Raw genomic sequence first — 22,975 nt, 5'->3', positions numbered from 1 at the left:
TACTCCAAGCAGCCCCTCCCTTTTCTTTCTTCAAAAAAGGGGGGGGGGAAAGAAACCCCTTCATCCCAGCAGCAGCTGCTTGGGTTCGTAAGATGAAAATAGTTCGGAAGAAGAGGCAAAAAAATCTTAAACACCGGGTTCGTATCTTGAAAAGTTCGTTAGAAGAGGCGTTCGTAAGATGAGGTACCACTGTATTTATTTATTTTGCTTCCGCTGTCATTTTTGAGGGAAGAATTACCTAAGCATCACAATTGAGGTCCATCAACATGAAGGATCAAAGAAGCGCCCTGCTAGAAATTTTATAATTTTCTTCTCCTCTCCTATTCAAACATATGGTAACCATATTTTCTTAAAGGAGTTATTTAGTACAAAAACTTGGGACACTTTTTTGGGGGGGGGGGGGGTTGACAAGGAGTCTTGCATGAGGCCTACTTTGGTTCAGGTGTTTATTCCAAATAAACTCCTTCTTTCCTGAAAAAAGGACAACTTAAATATCTCTTTAAAACAGCATACAATGGTAATTTGACTCAAGAAATACATTTTACATGTGCCTAGGTCGATTTCTGGCAACTCCGTGTTATCTGATGCGGTGAGGTTTACTTAAACTAGCCTGGCATAACACTCAGAGGCCTTTACAGATGTTAGTCTGACACTAACAATTTGAAAGAGATCCTTCCTGTTCCAATGTTAATATTATTTTAAAATCATGAGGATTTTTGCTCTTGTTTTTAGATAAATGTGTGCTTCGGTTTGAAAGATAAGGCTTGCTCAGTTTTAAGCCAAAAAAAAAAATCACAATTGATTAACAATTTAGTAAAGTACCTTCAGGGTCTAGCTTGTCACTTGATTTGTTCTATTTCATTGTTTTGGGAATAACAAGATTGCTGTATTTTGAAAATACAAAATATGCCAACAGTTATTCTATAGTGTAAATAATTTGTTAATATTCTACAAAAGAAAAATAAATCACAAAAAATGAAACATTTATCATTTCTCAACCCATTCTTTTTTTTTTTTCCCCTTTAGGGTATCAATTTTTTTCTACTTTTTGGTGATAATCCCCAGTAACAAGACCATGTTATACCCTAAGAAGGATCTGTTCTGGAGTCAGGTAAGTCAGCTGCTATCTGGAAGTCAGGATTCAGAATATTCCTAGTTTATTAATGTTATTTAAAGTTTATTTGTTTTATTATATTTGTATATCGCCCAGTTAAAGGAAATTTCTCCGGGACCGCCTTCTGCCGCACGAATCCCAGCGACCAGTTAGGTCCCACAGAGTTGGCCTTCTCCAGGTCCCATTAACTAAATAATGCCGCTTGGCGGGACCCAGGGGAAGAGCCTTCTCTGTGGCGGCCCCGGCCCTCTGGAACCAACTCCCCCCAGAGATTAGGATCGCCCCCACCCTTCTTGCCTTTCGTAAGCTCCTTAAAACCCACCTCTGTCGTCAGGCATGGGGGAACTGAGATATTCTTTCCCCCTAGGCTTCTACAATTTATGCATGGTATGCTTGTATGTATGATTGGTTTTTAAAATAAGGGTTTTTAGCCGTCTTAGTATTGGATTGTCACATGTTGTTTTTACCACTGTTGTTAGCCGCCCCAAGTCTACGGAGAGGGGCGGCATACAAATCCAATAAATAATAATGATAATAATAATAAAATTAAAAGGGGGAAAATAAGCTATAACAAAGCTACCAGAAACTTTTACAGGGGCGGAAGTAGGGGCGGTGAACAAAGTGGCATTGAGAAGATGATAGCCATTAACTTCAAGATAGTAAACCCAGCTTTATTTTTAAGATATAGGTAGGTAGGTAGATAAACATGATTACTGTTTTTATTACAATATCTAATTTATGTATACAGTGTTCCCTCGACTTTCATGGGTCCGACCTTCGCGAAAAGTCTATACCACGGTTTTTCAAAAAATATTAATTAAAAAGTGGGGTTTTTTTCTATACCACGGTTTTTCCTGCCCGATTACATCATACGTCATCACCAAACTTTTGTCCGCAATTGCTGATTGGCCAAAATGTCGGCCAATCAGCGTTGTTATCATTAATTGTTGTTAAACTCATTAATTATGTCAATAATTTTTGCTAATAAATAACAAATAAATAATTATTGTTAATAAATAATTATGTTTATAAATCAAAATAGTTGTTAAGGGAATGGGAAATGGTAATTTAGGGGTTTAAAGTGTTAAAGGAAGGCTTGTGATACTGTTCATAGGCAAAAATGGTGTATTTACTTCCGCAACAGTCTTCAAAGGTAGCCCCATGTAGAGAGCGTTACAGTAGTCGAGCCTAGAGGTGATGAGGGCATGAGTGACTGTGAGCAGTGAGTCCCGGTCCAAGTAGGGCCGCCACTGGTGCACCAGGCGAACCTGGGCAAATGCCCCCTCGCCACAGCTGAAAGATGGTTCTCTAATGTGAGCTGTGGATCGAGGAGGACGCCCAAGTTGTGGACCCTCTCCGAGGGGGTCAATAATTCCCACCCCCAGGGTGATGGACGGACAGATGGAATTGTCCTTGGGAGGCAAAACCACAGCCACTCCGTCTTATCAGGGTTGAGTTTGATTCTGTTGACACCCATCCAGGCCCCAACAGCCTCCAGACACCGGCACATCACTTCCACTGCTTCGTTGACTGTTCCAAACAGGATAAGTGAACAGCGGGAGCCCTACGTTTTTGCCAAAAATACAGATTAATTTCTAAAGCAACTGCACAGAATATGAGCAACACCAAGTATTTCTGTGACGGTGTCTTAAAAGTCATACTTAAAAGCATAAAAATTAACATTTAAAATGTTAGGGAAAGCCATGAATGAAAACAGATGCATCCTTATAAGAAAAAAAAAATCTGTATATATATATATATATATATAAAAAATCCCACAGAGCAGAAGACTGCATTACAAACACACAAAAAAAAAGCCAAAACGGACTGCAAAGATGTTTTAAATCTGCTGCGCTTAAAAACCATTCATGGGGAATTCATTTGAAATTAAATGTATCAAAGCCCAATGGATGTACAAAATAAACAACTCTGGTATATCTTGCATTTGATCTGTTTGTTGCTATGAAAATATTGACAAAAGGCAAACGAATGGGCTTCGTTTAGCTTTTATTATACTTGGCCAGCTGTGGAACCTTCCTCCACCCCCTCTCCCCGGAAGGCAGTGCTCTTCCAAAATGTGGAATTAACACATTTGCTGAAGGTCTGAAGCCAAAGGCCAAAGGCAGTCCCACAAAGGATAGTCTAAGTCAGTGTTTCCCAACCTTGGCAACTTGGAGATACAGTGATACCTCGTCTTACAAACGCCTCGTCATACAAACTTTTCAAGATACAAACCCGGGGTTTAAGATTTTTTTGCCTCTTCTTACAAACTATTTTCACCTTACAAACCCACCGCCGCCGCTGGGATACCCCGCCTCCGGACTTCCGTTGCCAGCGAAGCACCCATTTTTGCGCTGCTGGGATTCCCCTGAGGGTCCCCTCCATGGGAAACCCCACCTCTGGACTTCCGTGTTTTTGTGATGCTGCAGGGGAATCCCAGCAGCGTAAAAACAGGTGCTTTGCTGGCAATGGAAGTCCGGAGGTGGGGTTTCCCAGCGAGGGGAGCCTCAGTGCAATCGCAGCATCACAAAAACACAGAGCTCCAGAGGTGGGGTTTCCCATGGAGGGGAGCCTCAGGGGAATCCCAGCAGCGCAAAACCGGGAGCTTCGGCTGGCAAAAGGGGTGAATTTTGGGCTTGCACGCATTAATCACTTTTCCATTGATTCCTATGGGAAACATTGTTTCATCTTACAAACTTTTCACCTTAAGAACCTCATCCCGGAACCAATTAAGTTTGTAAGACAAGGTATCATTGTATCTGCACTTCAACTCCCAGAATTCCCCAGCCAGCGAATGCTGGCTGGGGAATTCTGGGAGTTGAAGTCCAGATATCTTCAAGTTGCCAAAATTGGGAAACACTGATCTAAGTGTCAGATGTAGAAATTGCCACTCTGCGAAAAAGACACCCATTGGCATTGATTGAAGTCCTGTGTTTCTTTGCCCTTGAATGTTATCTTGTTGTTCTGTGTGAAAAATGCCCTACTTCGGTGATTCTCAACCTGGGGGTCAGGACCCCTTTGGGGGGTCGAACGACCGTTTCACAGGGATCACCTAAAACCACGGGAAAATATGGTGTTAGGTACTGAAGCTTCTATCCTGGCCCCTTGGACATATTTTTTACAATCCGACCAATCAGGCGTTTACAGTGGGCATGTCCCTCTGACCTTCCTGCCAATCAGCTTAAAGCTCTTTTGGGAGAATTGGTGCTAGACTTATGGCTGGAGGCCACCACAACACGAGAAACTGTACCAAGGGGTTGCGGCATTAGAAAGGTTGAGAACCACTGCCCTGGTTGATCAAAACCCATCTTATATTTTCCCTTCAGGCTGGAGAAGTAACTAAGTTGTGTCCATGGCGGGTCAGAGGGCACCATCTCATAGCCCTGCTGATGTACAATTCTGTCCTTGCCTTGGCAGAAAAATGCATTGCCATTTTTAAATTTTATTTTATTGGTAGCTACTCATTGTCCGGATATACTGAGATACGCAGCAGCTGGATAGGACTTGTCTAGGTACCAAAATTTATAGTGTGGTAATTCAGGAACCAGTTCAGATAAACCAGTTCCCAAGTATGCCCATGTTTCACCAACACTCCGCAGTCTGCATTGGTTGCCAGTCAGTTTCCGGTCACAATTCAAAGTGTTGGTTATGACCTACAAAGCCCTTCATGGCATCAGACCAGAATATCTCCGGGACCGCCTTCTGCCGCACGAATCCCAGCGACCGGTTAGGTCCCACAGAGTTGGCCTTCTCCGGGACGCGTCGACTAAACAATGTCATTTGGCGGGACCCAGGGGAAGAGCCTCCTTTGTGGTGGCCCCGGCCCTCTGAAACCAACTCCCCCCAGAGATCAGAATTGCCCCCACCCTCCTTGCCTTTTGTAAACTTCTCAAAACCCACCTCTGCCGTCAGGCATGGGGGAATTGAAATATCTTCCCCAGGCCTATATAATTTATGTATGGTGTGTTGTGTGCATGTTTTTTAAATTATGGGTTTTTAACTTCGTATTATTAGATTTGTATTGTACATGGTTTCTATCACTGCTGTGAGCCGCCCCGAGTCTACGGAGAGGGGCGGCATACAAAATAAGCAAGCAAGCAAGCTAGCAAGCAAGCAAGGAAGAGAAAGAAAGGAAAGAAAGGAAGGAAAGAAAGAAAGAAAGAAAAAAGATACCACTATCTTTTGCAATACTTGGGGACTTCAGTAGCTGTCCTTGGAGCATCTAAATTTAGTATCTGGAACTTATATGCACTATGCAGCTCTGAGACAGAGGTTTGAAAGCCAGTTTGATCTAGTGGTTAAAGCACCAGCTGGAAAGCAGAAAAGTCTTAGTTCAAGTTCCACCTTAGCCATGAAAGTCAGTTGGGTAACTTTGGGCAAGTCAACCCAACCCAGTCCATCTCAAAAAGTTGTGGTTGCGGGAGAGTAGGAGGAAGAAGATGTGTTGGATAGGGCCACCACCAGTGTTCCCTCTAATTTTTTTGGGGGGTGGGCAGAAAAGTATAGTGTCTGAGCGGCAGTCCCTTCGGGACTGGGTGGAACAGAAATAATAAATAAACAAACAAACAAATAAAAAACCCACCCTGTTTTGCCTCAGAGAATTTCAAAATAAAATACTGTACTGTGTGTCTATAACAGTGAGCTCATAATAGGGCAACTCTATCAATATCAAAATGCCACTTAAATAGTTGAGCTAGTTTCAAACTAGATTTTGATTTTCTTTCTCTCTTCCTTCCTCTCTTTTTTCTATCTGTTTCTCTCTCTTCCTCTCTTCCTCTCTCTCTCCTTCCCTCTCACTCTTTCCCTCTCGGCTTCTGGGCAGGTTTGGAAAACTCTGAGTTGATGATGATTTTTAAGTGAGCGATTGCTCACTGCTCAGCTTAGAGGGAACTATGGCCACCACCACCTTGAATTATTTGCAACAATAATAATGGTGGGATACAAATTAAATTCATAGAAACATAGAAGACTGACGGCAGAAAAAGACCTCATGGTCCATCTAGTCTGCCCTTATACTATTTTCTGTATTTTATCTTATGTGGAACCGTATCAAAGGCTTTGCTGAAGTCCAGGTAGGCAATATCCATGGCACCACCTTGATCCAACACCTTTGTGACATAGTCAAAGAAATCAATGAGATTAGTCTGACATGATTTGCCTTCAGTAAAGCCATGCTGATTTGGGTCCAATAAGTTATTGTTTTTTGGGTGCTGATTTATCCTCTTTTTGAGTAGAGTCTCCATCATTTTAACTACAACTGATGTCAAATACGGATGAATGAATGAATGAATGAATGAATGAATGAATGAATAGTGCCTTCCTGCCCTCTACTATCCCCTGGAGTCCATTTAAGCTCACATCTACTGCTTCAGTATCTCCATCCAGCCACCTCATTCTCTGTCATCCCCTTCTTCTTTTGCCCTCAATCGTTCCTACATTAAACATAGAAACATAGAAGTCTGACGGCAGAAAAAGACCTCATGGTCCATCTAGTCTGCCCTTATACTATTTCCTGTATTTTATCTTAGGATGGATATATGTTTATCCCAGGCATGTTTAAATTCAGTGACTCTGGATTTATCTACCAGGTCTGCTGGAAGTTTGTTCCAAGGATCTACTACTCTTTCAGTGAAATAATATTTTCTCATTAGGCTGGGAAATTCCAATTCGTAATTACAAGGCAGTAATCCATGAAGGAATCCTCTAGTCTTCCGGAAGACAAATAGCTGCTTGAGAGTGATGGCGGCTACTGGAACTATGAAAGTCTGTACGGGCAGAGTGGGTTTCGGCCGAACAGCACAGTGTTTCCACCTGTTGCATTAGTATTCCAGGCTTTTGGGGGCTGGGTTTAGGGTGGAAAATGTACAAACATGCAGGGATATTTTGTGGGCTCAAAGAGGTCGAGCAAGCATTTTTGAAGCTGGAATTTTTAGGAGCACCATTGCTGGGAAACGTATGGGATCCAAGACAGATCCATAAGGGGCCACGATTGAGCCGAGACTCTGCTACATCTCTTATAATGGGAATTCCTTCCCACCCACCTGATCTTGTGCCCTCTGTTTTAAAACCAATTCATACGTTTCCATGAATTTTCCCATTTTAAGGCTTTTTAAAGCCTTGAGTAAAAGGTAGAAACATAGAAGATTGACGGCAGAAAAAGACCTCATGGTCCATCTAGTCTGCCCTTATACTATTTCCTGTATTTTATCTTAGGATGCATATTATTATTATTATTATTATTATTATTATTATTATTATTATTATTTATTAATTGGATTTATATGCCACCCCTCTCCGCAGACTTATCCCAGGCATGTTTAAATTCAGTTACTGTGGATTTACCAACCACGTCTGCCGGGAGTTTGTTCCAAGGATCTACTACTCTTTCAGTCAAACAATATTTTCTCACGTTGCTTTTGATCTTTCCCCCAACTAACTTTCAGATTGTGTCCCCTTGTTCTTGTGTTCACTTTCCTATTAAAAACACTTCCCTCCTGAACCTTATTTAACCCTTTAACATATTTAAATGTTTCGATCATGTTCCCCCTTTTCCTTCTGTCCTCCAGACTATACAGATTGAGTTCATGAAGTCTTTCCTGATACGTTTTGTGCATACACAGAAGCCAAATCTCACACTGTCGGGCGCCCGCAATGACCTCAGGGGGGCGCACCAGTAGGAGGTGAAGACGAGCGGCCCTTCACTGTTTGTAACCTCACTCTATCCCTTATAGCAGTGTTTCCCAACCTTGGCAACTTGAAGATATCTGGACTTCAACTCCCAGAATTCCCCAGCCAGCAAATGCTGGCTGGGGAATTCTGGGAGTTGAAGTCCAGATATCTTCAAATTGCCAAGGTTGGGAAACACTGCCTTACAGTACTTCTGGATTGGAGCGTTTTCTTCACAAATGCAAAGCAAAAACTGGCTCTTTTATATGCAAGCTTTTTTATCAGCTTACATATAACAAGAAAAGTATCTTCCAACCACACGCAAATGCTTTTTTTCAACAGCGTTCTGGGTTCTCCCCACCCACCACCCGCCCCCACTGAGAAAATGATGCAAAATAGCCGAATGTTTAACGCTGAGAACTGACATATATACAAGGTTTAATCCATAACATGTGTTTAGTTTTTCCACTGCTTTGCAGCATTGACCCTTCCTTTGGCTTCTGTGTGTTTGTTAACATTAGAAATCTGGCAGAGATACGGCTTCAGAAGGTAAGATTAGATTTGGGGGTTTTAATGGCTTCCTTATTTATATATTTTGAGGTCCCGTTGCTAACATATAAGCTTCACAGCTATTGAATTCTAATTAGACAACGATAAATTAAGGAAGAGTTCACTATGTATAGCAGGAGCACACTAATAAGGTACATATAGTTCTCCGCTTATGAGCATTAATGGAGCCTGTCTTACTGTCGAAAATCGTGATGGTCATAAGACACGTCAACATGTTTGTTGTGGTAAGCTCTGGCCCAGCTCCTGCCCCAAGGACTGTGGAGGTGGGGGAGACATCCACATGCTGCAGGCCTGTTTTGCCCCCGGGGGAATCTGCTGATGAAGGCTCCTCTGACCAAGAAGACATGAGTGACAGGGAGGAGGAGAGTGTGGCAGACAGCTCAGAAGGAGATCAATTATCTAGCTCCTCCTTGGATTCAGAACAAGAGTTAATGATACAGCCACGCATGCGGAGAGCCATGCATAGGCAGCAACAACTGAGAGATTATTATCAAAGAAAATGAGGCCACCTGTGGTTGGGTGGGGCTGTGGTCATTAGTGAGGCTGCTATAAATAGCAGCCTGTGGGTTTGGCCATTGAGGAGGATTATCTGATCGTTGTGTTTCGTGCCTGCTTTACTGACTTTGACTTTTTGTGTGCTGATTTTCCCCCGCTTTGAAACTAAACCAGAACAAAGTGTGTTTCACTTTGTGAAAGAAGAAGGACTGTGAATTGCCTCACAGCTGCAAGCTAAGTATCACAGAACTGATAAGGGACTTGTGCAAATTACCAGTTTGTTTGGAGATGAGTGCTCTTGGCTATACCAAAAGAGGGCTTGGTTTAAGTGAATTTTCATTATAAAGAACATTGTTTTGAATTTTCAAACGTGTGTGTGTCTGAAATTTGTACCTGTGAATTTTTGGGAGGATTCTACCAGAGAGCCCGACAGAACAATGTGACTTATTTAATGTTACAACCTTCTTTGTTTTTGTTTTTTTGCAATTTTAAGTGAATCCTGGGGTTATTAAGAGATAAAGATTGATTTCGCTCTATTTTACGTGATGATGACGATGACGACGACAGTGACAACAATTAGCCTTAAGAATCACTTCACTAGGGATCAAAAATAAGGAAACGTGGGTCTCCATCCCCCTGTTTGTTTATTGGACCCTTAAAGCAAAACTGAATTGGATCAGGGCTATCTACACAATTCTAGGCCGGATGTTGATGAAAAGAAGAGTGTAGTTGGAACAAATCCCCCTCTTGTCCTATTGCTGGTCATTTACAATTTCCTTACTAATCTGACTGATAGTTCTCCTTCTGGTAGCATGTCGCAACAAGACAATTAGACCTAGGGCCATGATGGGAACCTATGGTACACGTGCCACACACAAGGCGTTGCCCTATATCAGCTCCTATATCAGTACATGCGGGTTGGTCAGCTTTCGGAGCTTCACTGCACTGGTTGCCGATCAGTTTCCGGTCACAATTCAAAGTGTTGGTTATGACCTATAAAGCCCTACATGGCATCGGGCCAGAATACCTTTCTGGTGGCCCGTATGGGGAATCAAGGGGCCCTGAGGCCCTTTGGATGTCCACTGTGGTGTTGGTTGCCCTGTGATGTCAGAGAGGAATCGTCCAGGCGCCATTGGACATTTTCTCCGAGGACCTTCAGGACCGAATTCTGCCGCACAAATCCCAGCGACCGATAAGGTCCCACAGAGACTTCTCTGCGTCCTGTCGACTAAACAATGTCGTCTGGCGGGACCCAGGGGAAGAGCCTTCTCTGTGGCGGCCCCGGCCCTCTGGAATCAATTCCCCCCGGAGATTAGAACCTCCCCCACCCTCCTTGCCTTTTGTAAGCTACTTAAAACCCACCTATGTCGCCAGGCATGGGGGAACTGAGTTACCCCTAGGCTATGGTACATTTGTGTGTGGTATGACTGAGTTGTATGGTTTTAATAATGGGTTTTCAATGTGTTTTTTAATATATTGGATTTGTGACATTGTATTCTGTTGTGAGCCGCTCCGAGTCTTCGGAGAGGGGCGGCATACAAATCTAATAAATTATTATTATTATTATTATTATTATTATTATTATTATTATTATTATTATTATAGGAGGTCCGTTGGGCCCGTTTTTCGCCATCCACAGGGTTTCCTGAAGCCTGGCAAGGTCGAAAAATGGCCCCGCACCCTACCGGAAGCACAGAGACTTCCATGAGGCCTGCACACATGTGCGGGAGAGGGGATTGTGCATGCATGCGCAGGGGAGCGGGCATTTTATTATGGCTGTGTTCATGCACGCACTATTATGCACGCGTCCTTTTGGAACCGGAGCAAAAAAAGGTTCGCCATTAACTGGTCTAGGAGGAGATCAAAACAGTTGAGATGGCAACTGCTCAATTGAAACCCTGCCCTGAGTTTAGATGCATAGTTCGGAAACTTCAGATCGTGCAGAATGCAGCTGCGAGAGCAATCATGGGCTTCCCTAGGTATGCCCATGTTACACCAACACTCCGCAGTCTGCATTGGTTGCCGATCAGTTTCCGGTCACAATTCAAAGTGTTGGTTATGACCTATAAAGCCCTTCATGGCATCGGACCAGAATATCCGCGAGACCGCCTTCTGCTGCACGAATCCCAGCCGCCAGTTAGGTCGAGTTCGTCTCCTCCGGGTCCTGTCAACTAAACAATGTTGTTTGGCGGGACCCAGGGGAAGAGCCTTCTCTGTGGCGGCCCCAACCCTCTGGAACCAGCTCCCCCCAGAGATTAGGATTGCCCCCACCCTCCTTGCCTTTCATAAACTCCTTAAAACTCTGCCGTCAGGCATGGGGGAACTGAGATATCTCCCCTTGCCTATGCAGTTTTATGTATGGTATGTTGTATGTATGATTTTTAAACAATGGGGTTTTTTAGACTTTTTTTAAAAAAAATAGAATTTATTAAATATATACATATATAAAAGACACACATTAACAGACCAACATGTTCATAGGTTGTAAGTACAATTATAGCTTTTCTGTTACATCAACATACAGCAGCAATTCCCCCCTCCCTACCCCTGCAGCCGATCTTAATATGATTTTACGGAAATATGTATCAGCGAAACCCTATATCTATATATATTATACATATATACATCTCTATTCTTTTTTTTTTTTAATTGAAATAACAATAATATTTCGGTTGAAAAGAACTGTCAAAGAGTAAATGAAGACTTTTAATGTTAGATTTATTATTATAGACTTTTAATATTACATTTGTCATTGTATACTGTTTTTATCACTGTTGTGAGCTGCCCCGAGTCTGCGGAGAGGGGCAGCATACAAATCTAATTAATAATAATAATAATAATAATAATAATAATAATAACAACAACAACAACAACCATTCAAAGGGTTGGACCTAAGAGGATTTGGAGCCAAACGTTGCATACATCTCTACCATCTATAAAATCTCTCCTGTGCCCATCCACACACACACACACAAACCCCTAATAATCGAATCGCACCACTTCTCATCGAGCCGTCGGGTGCTGGTCTGGCCTTTTGTCCAAGCGTCGCCTTCCCCTGCATGCTTTCGGCTTGTGAATAGATAACTACCTCGAATCTTATTAATTTTTATGGGCCACTTTCACATGGAGATCGGCTGTTATTTAAGGGGCTCTGCCTTTATTCCGGGCTCCGCCGTCCGTAAGGTTTGCTGAGCGAAAACAGAGGAGGTATTATGGGCAGAAATCTAATGAATGCTACAAAAGGAGACCATCCTCAAGTATCATTCTTCGTGGCTGGGTGCCAGATTGCAGGTCACTGGGAGGTTATCCCGTCTGACTTTCAGAAAGGGGAGAGTGGGGGGGACAAGAAGGCCACCCAAGTCCCCTCCTGGGGCAGGGTGTGTTGGGGGACAGAGAGAAAAGGGTCTTGGCAGTTGCCCCAGTGTTGTAACAAAAGCCTTGTTCAATTGCGTGCCTGGTTTACCCACACCTGTCGTACATGCACGTACGCGCACACACCTGCTCCGACAGTAAGGCTTGTTTCCTATTTTAAACACTTTTCATGTCTGCCTGCCTGCGTTCCGTTCCCTCAACAATTACCCATCGTGCGATGGGGGTCTCGTACGTGTGTGCCTATATGTTGCACCGATAGGAACTAACCAAGTGGCAAGCAGTATACCCTACACCAGTGTTTCCCAACCTTGGCAACTTGGAGATATTTGGACTTCAATTCCCAGAATCCCCCAGCCAGCATTCGCTGGCTGGGGGATTCTAGGAGTTGAAGTCCAAATATCTCCAAGTTTATATGCCGCCCCTCTCCCCAGACTCGGGGCGGCTCACAACAGCAATAGAACAATTCATAACCAATCTAATAATTTTAAAACATTTAAAAACCCCATTATTAAGCATTATTATTATTATTATTATTATTATTTATTAGATTTGTATGCCGCCCCTCTCCGTAGACTCGGGGAGGCTTACAGCAATGATAAAAACAATATATAATGACAAATCTAATAGTTAGAATCCAAAATAACAATAATACATTTAAAAAGTCTAAAAAACAAGAAACCCCAATATATAAAAAACATACATACAGTCATATCATACACAGAAAACTACCTAGGCAGGGGGAGATGTTTCAGTTCCCCCACGCTTGACGGCAGAGGTGGGTTTTAAGGAGTTTACGAAAGGCAAGGAGGGTGCGGGCAGTTCTAATCTCCGGGGGGAGCTGGTTCCAGAGAGTCGGTGCCGCCACAGAGAAGGCTTTTCCCCTGGGACCTGCCAAACGACATTGTTTAGTCGAAGGCCAACTCTGTGGGACCTAATCGGTCGCTGGGATTCATGCAGCAGAAGGCAGTCCCGGAGATATTAATGCACAGGGGTGGGGGAGCATGCGCATGGTTATGTGCGGGAGCAGGGAGCACACATACATTGCATTATGGGTGTTGGTGTGGGTGCACACGTACTTTCGCCACGTGACAACAAAAAGGTTAGCCATCATTGATCTAAAAACATCCCTGTTAATAGAATAGAATAGAATACTTTATTGACCAAGTGTGATTGGACACACAGGAATTTGTCTTTAGCACATTTAGTGGATCTTAAACTTGCAATCTCTTTTCCTGTGTGTAAAATGTTCTGTTTCTAGAATCATGGTCCCCTCCAAAGAGTTGCTTCTATTTCTAGATTCTTTCTCAACACAACGCTTGAATGGATCAGTGGTTTGATTTGCAGAGTTGAGCAGGAACGAGGCCAGTGAGATAATCTGAGGGGTTTGGTTTCTCTTGAAGTTTGCTGCCTGTTTTTCTTATGTAGAGAAATATATTTAGTATTAGCCAAAATCCTATCATAACTTGAAAATAGATAATTCACATAAATGTAAGTATTTTTGTTGTTGTTATTTTGTGTGTGAAGTTCTTGTTGCTCCTTGTAGACCACAAACATTCTTCTTTGGAGCCCTATATGAACTGTAGTAGAAATTTCTGAATCCAGATTTAACAGTTCCTGAAATATTTGGGGAATAAAATTGAAAAAAGACATTTCAGAGCTTAGCCTCTGTTCTGCCGGAGTGTTTCAACCGCCCGTAATTACAGGGTAATTAGTCCAGGAAGACACACACCACACGATAAAAGGAAAACCCAAAAGTTTTTATAAACAGAAAAACAGAAACAACTCCCTTTTTAAATGTCACAGGGATTTTCTGGTACACACAAAGCACAGGTTAAATGCAGTCCAATAGCTCGCCCAATAACTGGGAAATTGAGTCCAATTCTAAAGTCCAGGGAGTCCACACACAATCTTGAACAGCACAAAAACCACAATCTTGACGAAACAATGAATCAGATAAACTGCCATGAGGCTAAAACACCAGGTTGCACCTTTATCTGTAGCACTAATTACCCAACCACAGGCCTCATTTTCTCTTGTAATAATCCTTCAGTTGTTGTATCCTGTGCATCACTCTACGCATGCGTGGATGCGTCATTAATTCTTGTTCCGAATCCAGGGATGATACAGATGATTGATCTCCTCCTGGGCTGTCTGCCAAATTCCCCTCTTCCCTGTCACTCACACTTCCTTGGTCAGAGGAGGCTTCATCGGCAGATTCCATCGGGAGCAAAACAGGCCCGTGGCATGTGGATGTTTCCCCCACATCCACCTGCACATTCCTTGGGGCAGGAGCTGGGCCAAAGCTAACCCCAACAGTCTCCAAAAGATTTAGCTTGTAAGATCTTTCAGTTGAAACAGAGATTGTACAATATTCTTAGTGGGAGAGGGGGTAAATAATCTTTCAGGTGCATCAGACAATTAAATGCTAATTTAAAACTCTATAGGACAATGCTCATTCGTTCTCAAATGTCATTTTAGGCTTATATCAGACAAATGAACAAAAAGTAAATCTATTGGCTCCTCCCAGCACGATTTGGGGGAGAAAACTGCAGAACGGTGTCAGGTAATTACAAAAGGGTTTTTTCCATGATCTCCTTGCTCTTACCATCAGCCTGTAGGTTTATTTATCCTACCAGCTTAAAAGAGTGGTAGTGATTTTCATTAATCCTAAATATTATCTTTTGATATCTTTTGGGTAGATGGTATTAATGAAAAGCTGGTAGCTGGAGAGCTTGGATTTAAAAATTAATTAGGGACATTGCTTTACATATCATATATAGAAATGTTAGCAAAAAGGAAGGATCCAAAGACGGGCTACAAGAATGGTGGAAGGTCTTAAGCATAAAACGTATCAGGAAAGACTTCATGAACTCAATCTGTCTCATTCTGGAGGACAGAAGGAAAAGGGGGGACATGATTGAAACATTTAAATATGTTAAAGGGTTAAATAAGGTTCAGGAGGGAAGTGTTTTTAATAGGAAAGTGAACCCAAGAACAAGGGGACACAATTTAAAGTTAGTTGGGGGAAAGATCAAAAGCAACGTGAGAAAATATTATTTTACTGAAAGAGTAGTAGATCCTTGGAACAAACTTCCAGCAGATGTGGTTGGTCAATCCACAGTAACTGAATTTAAACATGCCTGGGATAAACATATATCCATTGTAAGATAAAATACAGGAAATAGTATAAGGGCAGACTAGATGGACCATGAGGTCTTTTTCTGCCGTCCGTCTTCTATGTTTCTATGTTTCTATATTGCATACACCAAAGTTGGGTGAATTATACAGAATTGATTTCACTCAGTTGGCTCCAAAGCACTTAGAAAGGTCCACCAATCCTTTTAAGATAGTGGAAAATAAAGTGGTCTTTTGGGAGATCAAAAATAAAAAGATGGCATTCCACATTGTTGAAGTCCCATTATTGGTGAAACATTATAATGAAGAGGTTGTTAGAATTAAACTTGATTTTTGGATATCCAGGAAGGGATTTTGATGGTTATAGTTTTGAAAATGAAGGGAGTCACAATAGACTTGAGAAGGACCCTCAATGAGAGATGGTCCTTGGTGCTTTCTGAGCTTTCTTGTTTACTTGCTGACTTTTCATTACCCAAAGTACCATATTTTTTGGAGTATTAGATGCACCTTTTCTTTCTAAAAGAGGCTGAAAATTTGGCTGTGTCTCATACAGATTGTTCTGTCGGGCTCTCTGGTAGACTCCTCCCAAAAATTCACAGGTACAAATTTCAGACACACACACGTTTGAAAATTCAAAACAATGTTCTTTATAATGAAAATTCACTTAACCTAAGCCCTCTTTTGGTATAGCCAAGAGCACTCGTCTCCAAACAAACTGGTAATTTGTACAAGTCCCTTATCAGTTCTGTGATACTTAGCTTGCAGCTGTGAGGCAATTCACAGTCCTTCTTCTTTCACAAAGTGAAACACACTTTGCTCTGGTTTAGTTTCAAAGCGGGGAAAAATCAGCACACAAAAAGTCAAAGTCAGTAAAGCAGTCACGAAACACAACGATCAGATAATCCTCCACAATGGCCAAACCCACAGGCTGCTCTTTATAGCAGCCTCACTAATGACCACAGCCCCACCCAACCACAGGTGGCCTCATTTTCTTTGATAATAATCTCTCAGTTGTTGTTGCCTATGCATCGCTCTCCTCATGCGTGGCTGTATCTAACTCTTGTTCTGAATCCAAGGAGGAGCTAGATAATTGATCTCCTTCTGAGCTGTCTGCCACACTCTCCTCCCTGTCACTCATGTCTTCTTGGTCAGAGGAGCCTTCATCAGCAGATTCCACCAGGGGCAAAACAGGCCTGCAGCATGTGGATGTCTCCCCCACATCCACAGTCCTTGGGGCAGGAGCAGGGCCAGAGCTAACCACAACACTAGGGGGGGGAAAAGATTGCCATCATTGGTATAGACACTCCATTTCCTTTCTCTGTGGTTCTGGGCTCATTTAAATAATGTCCTTACACAGCTTCTCGCGGGGGAGGTTGGGTTGTTGCTTTGGTAATGGAGCACCCGGTTAGCATGGGTGGTTTTTCTGTAGACGGGTTTCTAGTGTGCCATTGTGGTCTCTGCTGATTCAGGATGTCCAGGAAGAGTAGCAAGAAACATCACCTATTCAAAGCGAAACCTGTTGGACTCGGTTTCTACATTGGGTTTAAAAGGGTGTGAAGACTTGTATGTATATGTATCTTAAGACTCTTAAGTGTCATTGCTTCTAGAACCCACTCTCTAAAACAGTTAAAGGTGTAGGGAAAAGTCCCTAATTTTTCATCCAGAAATGAATAGCAAACTTTCGCAATAATGTCACATCATTATTTTCTATCCCTGGTGATCTGAATCATTGAGCATTGGACTTACTACGGCCTGTACTATCTAATTCTGTGTTTTTCACTAGTCTCATTGGAAAGTGTTGGATTTACATACATGCCTATTATGCATCTATGTTAGAGCAAAATTGAAATGTAAAATCAATTGGCTCCGTAACTTTTCCATATTCATAGAAACACCTTGTATTGCGGATCCAGCCTTGTTGGGCTTCACATGAAAGAGATCTTACCTATGTCCATAATTTCATATAAAATGAAATTGTCAATCAACTGGAGGACAGCCTGCTATCATGAAGATGCACTGTCTTTGAAAGACAGTCTCGTCTGAGAAGAACAATCAGCATTAGTATTTAGAATTATATTTATGTATTTTATTTTGCCGAGAGGCAAAAAAAGGAGCTGTGATGTTCCTTCAATATACCAGGGTGATTCGACACAAAATGTAACCCTTCCCTGGTACAGAGCTGAAGGGATTGGATACTGTAGCCTAGAGGATAATTCTCTGCCTTACAAGGCAAAGGTTGCAGGTTCAAGTCCCAGTGGGTATGGCTAGCTGATGAGGCCAAAATAAGGCCGAAATAGATCTATCCTAGTCTCCCTTAATTTTCAAATTCAGCTTAAACATGTGACATATATATATATATATATATATATATATATATATATATATATATATATATTTATTTATTTATTTATTTATTTTTGATTTGTATGCCGCCCCTCTCCGTAGACTCGAGGTGGCTAACAACAGTAATAAAAACAGCATGTAACAATCCAATACTAAAACAACTAAAAAACCCTTATTGTAAAACCAAACATACATACAAACATACCATGCTTAAATTGTAAAGGTCTAGGGGGAAGGAATATCTCAGTTCCCCCATGCCTGACGGCAGAGGTGGGTTTTAAGGAGCTTACGAAAGGCAAGGAGGGTGGGGGCAATTCTAATCTCTGGGGGGAGTTGGTTCCAGAGGGCCGGGGCCGCCACAGAGAAGGCTTTTCCCTTGGGCCCCGCCAAACGACATTATTTTGTTGACGGGATCCAGAGAAGGCCTACTCTGTGGGACCTAACTCGTCGCTGGGATTCGTGCGGCAGAAGGCGGTCTCGTAGATGCCCTGGTCCGGTGCCATGAAGGGCTTTATAGGTGATGACCAACACTTTGAATTGTGACTGGAAACTTTTCATGCATTACCATGTAGCTGAATGGTCTAAAAGCTGGCAACTCCCAATCTCATCCAACAAATGCTCTGTCCTACACATTGGTAAAAGAATCCGAATACTAAATACACACTTGGACAAACTGAACTCGCAGAAGACCCTCACTCAGAGGGAAGAGTACAAGAGAAGACAAGAGTATTCGGTATAGAGTCGCTGTCTTGGGTTACTTACAAAAATAAAGATGGGATATAAATAAATACATTATTACTAGCACCCGCATATTCATAATGTCATATTCAGTCACATAGTTACAGCCAGGGAGGGTTTTTGATGGGGCATTATATCCACTGCTCTTTTATGTGCCCTAGTGTCCTGGGCGTGGGAGAGAAAGAGTAAGTTTAAACAAATTTGACATCTCAACAAGGGCTTTATTTGCTGACCAAGCAGTAATTTCTTTTCTTTGTTTGTGAGACTGGTGTGCGCCATCTAGTGGTCCTTGTGGGTGTTGTCTCAATTCATTTGTCCTAATTTTATTGCAGAAAGGGTTTTTTGGGGTTCTTTCTTTCCTTCCTGCTTTCTTTCTTTCTTTTCTTCCTTCCTTCATTCTTTCTTTCCTTCTTTCTTTCTTTCCTGCCTTCTTTCTTTCCTTCCTTCCTGCCTTCTTTCTCCCTTCTTTCTTTCTTTTCTTCCTTCCTTCATTCTTTCTTTCCTTACTGCTTTCTTTCTTTCCTGCCTTCTTTCTTTCCTTCCTGCCTTCTTCCTTCCTTCCTCCCTCCCTCCCTCCCTTCCTTCCTCCCTTCCTTCCCTCCTTCCTTCCCAAATGGTCTGCAACAGTTGTAGAATTGCTAAATCACTGTCAGGAAATCCGAAATCTAAGTCTTACTTTACCCTTGCTTACTTAATTACTCTTTTTTAAAAAAAAAACAATTCCCTGAGTTACTTCTTTCTTGCTAGTATTGAATTAAACACCCTCTTTATCGGTTGCTAAGTAAATAAGTGCTAGGAATAAGTAAAATAGGAATGTATATCATCCTCATCCTCATTAGTATTACTCAGACCAATAAAGACTAGTAAATCTCGAGGTCAAATTAATGACAATTCTTTTGGTGTGAGAAAATATCATCTGGGCTCATCTTGGGAGATAAATAAGATTAGCCCTGGTTTCTACTTGTATGGGAGACCTGTATTTAAAAAATAACCCCAGTGTTGTAGGATAGACAGATTTCAAAAGACATCCAAGAAGGAGGCCTGGCCAAGCCATTGGCCCAAGCATGAAGCTGAGTTAGAGAGTTTAAAGGTGGTTGAGTGAAAAGAAGCAAAACCTATGTTTGTATTTCTGGCATAGCTGGATGATATTAAATATTGATACACATATGAACCATTGACGGGGATCGAGATGGACTTTTTAGGCTTATATTTATTTATATGACAGCAAGTATTGGTGTACATATGTGTTTTCCATGGATGGATGGATGGATAACAAATGGACATTACCTGTCATGAGACGTGTGGTTTGATGACATTTTTTTCTTTTTAAAAGAATTTTATTAAGTTTCAAAAATAAAATTAAAATACAGTAGTACCTCTAGATACGAGCGGCTCTACACGCGAGTATTTCAAGATACGAGCCACGAGGGGAGAGACATTTCTGTTCTAGTTCCGAGCTCAAATTCGGGATACAAGCCGAGCGTCCACTAGGTGGCGCAAGAATCCTTGCTTTTGGTTATCTCGGAGGGGAAAAACAACTTGTTCCAGATACGAGTTGCCTCGAGATACAAGCTCCCTTATGGAACGAATTATGCTCGTATCTAGGGGTACTACTGTACAAAGTTATGACACAAAGAGAAAAGTGGGGCAGGGAGGAAATTTTTAGACATGAAACATCCCCCCCCAAAAAAGTAACATAGGGGGAAATTACTTATAGCTCTCTTAGAAACATAGAAGACTGACGGCAGAAAAGGACCTCATGGTCCATCAAGTCTGCCCTTATACTATTTCCTGTATTTTATCTTACAATGGATCTATGTTTATCCCAGGCATGTTTAAATTCCAGTTACTGTGGATTTACCAACCACGTCTGCTGGAAGTTTGTTCCAAGAATCTACTACTCTTTCAGTAAAATAATATTTTCTCATGTTGCTTTTGATCTTTCCCCCAACTAACTTCAGATTGTGTCCCCTTGTTCTTGTGTTCACTTTCCTATTAAAAACACTTCCCTCCTGGACCTTATTTAACCCTTTAACATATTTAAATATTTCGATCATGTCCCCCCTTTTCCTCCTGTCCTCCAGACTATACAGATTGAGTTCATTAAGTCTTTCTTGATACGTTTTATGCTTAAGACCTTCCACCATTCTTGTAGCCCGTCTTTGGACCCGTTCAATTTTGTCAATATCTTTTTGTAGGTGAGGTCTCCAGAACTGAACACAGTACTCCAAATGTGGTCTCACCAGCGCTCTATATAGCGGGATCACAATCTTCAATACAGATATTGTTATAGGATAAAATAAACTCTAGTTTTCATTTTTTTTAAAGTACATGCAAAAATATGAAAGGTATACATAAAACTCAAATAATAATATATAGTATCATAGTTGCTCAGACTAAATAAAAAAATGTAACCCATAAATGCATCATAATATCACTCCTGCAAATACACATATTACTAAACATTCAATCACTTTGCCTGGGGATATGATATGAATGACTTCAGGAATAGTTTTAAATGGTTAGTAATTTTTCTTCTTCTAATTATTTTATAGACTTGTTTATTGTTCTGTCTTCTTTTGAAAGAGATTAAAATTTAGGAGGATTGCCAGCTACTAAAAGAATTGACTAGACAGAATGTAAAGTCTCAATTAGAAACAAACCACCCAGATGGGGCATTGAATGTCATTTTTTTTAAAGACTTTGGGGAAAAAAATTATCTGAGAAGACTGATTGAAGAGGAAAATAAATTGGTGTGCTAAATTATGAAGTGTTGTTTTAGAAAGAATCCCAGAAGGAAAAAAAGGTAAGCTGCTTTAAGCCAGCAGGAAGATACACCCTCTTACTCCAGCTGTTCCTGTGGAAGCTTAGGGTGGCTTCTGTAGGCACATCAGGGCCAGATGGATTGCTGTGAACATATTTCTTGCTGTGATTCAACATCACAGCTCTTGGGAGCAGAACCGCAGCCAGCAAATAATTGGAGTTCCAGATCGAAAGATAATTACACCCCACCTGCCCTTCCTCTAATTCAGGGGCAGGGTACCACAGCCCATTTATTTATTTGTGTATTCAATTAATTAATTAATTAATTAATTCAACTCCTATGCCACCCAATCCTGAAGGACTCAGGGTGGCTTACAACAATGTCGCCTGGCGGGACCCAGGGGAAGAGCCTTCTCTGTGGCGGCCCCAGCCCTCTGTAACCAACTCCCCCCCAGAGATTAGAACTGCCCCCACCCTCCTTGCCTTTCGTAAACAACTTAAAACCCACCTCTGCCGCCAGGCATGGGGGAATTGAGATCCTCTTTCCCCCTAGGCCTTTACAATTCTATGCATGGTATGTCTGTATGTATGTTTGGTTTTTATATTAATTGATTTTTAATCATCAATACCAAATTACTATTGTACACTGTTTTATTGTCGCTGTTAGCCGCCCCGAGTCTCTGGAGAGGGGCGGCATACAAATCCAATAAATAAATAAATAATAAACATAATAAAAAAATACAAATGCAGTGGTACCTCTACTTAAGAACTTAATTCGTCCCGTGACCAGGTTCTTAAGTAGAAACGTTTGTAAGTAGAAATAATTTTTTCCATAGGAATCAATGTAAAAGCAAATAATGCGTGCAAACTCATTAGGAAAGAAATAAAAGCTCGGAATTTGGGTGGGAGGAGGAGGAGGAAGAAGAGGAGGAGGACAGTCGCTGCCGAAGGAACAAGGGGAGGTGAGGGGATATGATATGAATGACTTCAGGAATAGTTTTAAATGGTAGTAATTTTTCTTCTAATTATTTTATAGACTTGTTTATTGTTCTGTCTTCTTTAGAAAGAGATTAAAATTTAGGACGATTGCCAGCTACTAAAAGACCAGCATGGCTAGTTAAGGAATTCTGGGAGTTGAAGTCAATGACCGGTTAAGGAATTCTGGGAGTTGACATCCATTGCTGGCTCAGGAATTCTGGGAGTTGAAGTCCATGGCCGGCTAAGGAATTCTGGGAGTTGAAGTCCATGGCCGGCTAAGGAATTCTGGGAGTTGACATCCATTGCTGGCTCAGGAATTCTGGGAGTTGACGTCCATGATTTGTTAAGGAATTCTGGGAGTTGAAGTCCATGGCCGGCTAAGGAATTCTGGGAGTTGACATCCATTGCTGCGCCAGGAATTCTGGGAGTTGAAGTCCATGGCCAGTTAAGGAATTCTGGGAGTTGACATCCATGGCTGGCTAAGAGATTCTGGGAGTTGAAGTCCACAAGTCATAAAATGACCATGGTTCTCCACCCTTCTGTGGTGGGACTAGGCTTGTCACAACAACATAGGGAGGATTTGAGACTCACAGCACTAACTAGATCAGAGTAAATATATTTAAAAAGCAAACAGAACTTTGATGAGAGACCACCAGTCATTTCTGAGCTGTAGAGCCCCCACCCTCTTCAAACAAAACATCCCAGATTACGGCAATCGGTTTCCAAGAAAGCCCTGTGAATGCATTCATGAAATCACCTGGATTCAAGCCCAGCTTGACTTTTCGGATATTTGCGTGGGAT

At 41.8% G+C, this 22,975-nt stretch overlaps 1 long non-coding RNA gene across 3 annotated transcripts in view; it reads left to right on the top strand.

Annotated features, from left to right (window-relative positions):
* The window catches only part of LOC139169293 (uncharacterized), a 217,427-nt gene that overhangs the window by 180,636 nt on the left and 13,816 nt on the right, over positions 1-22,975 (top strand). For all 3 annotated transcript variants that reach the window (XR_011559440.1, XR_011559439.1, XR_011559438.1), the window contains one exon: positions 1,027-1,111. This is a non-coding gene — a long non-coding RNA (uncharacterized lncRNA). The remainder of the gene's footprint in view (positions 1-1,026; positions 1,112-22,975) is intronic.

This window comes from Erythrolamprus reginae, chromosome 6 (genome assembly GCF_031021105.1).
Source record: "Erythrolamprus reginae isolate rEryReg1 chromosome 6, rEryReg1.hap1, whole genome shotgun sequence".
NCBI lineage: Eukaryota > Metazoa > Chordata > Lepidosauria > Squamata > Dipsadidae > Erythrolamprus > Erythrolamprus reginae.
The sequence above is the reverse complement of the archived record's forward strand: the minus strand, read 5'-3'. Positions and strand labels throughout refer to the sequence as shown.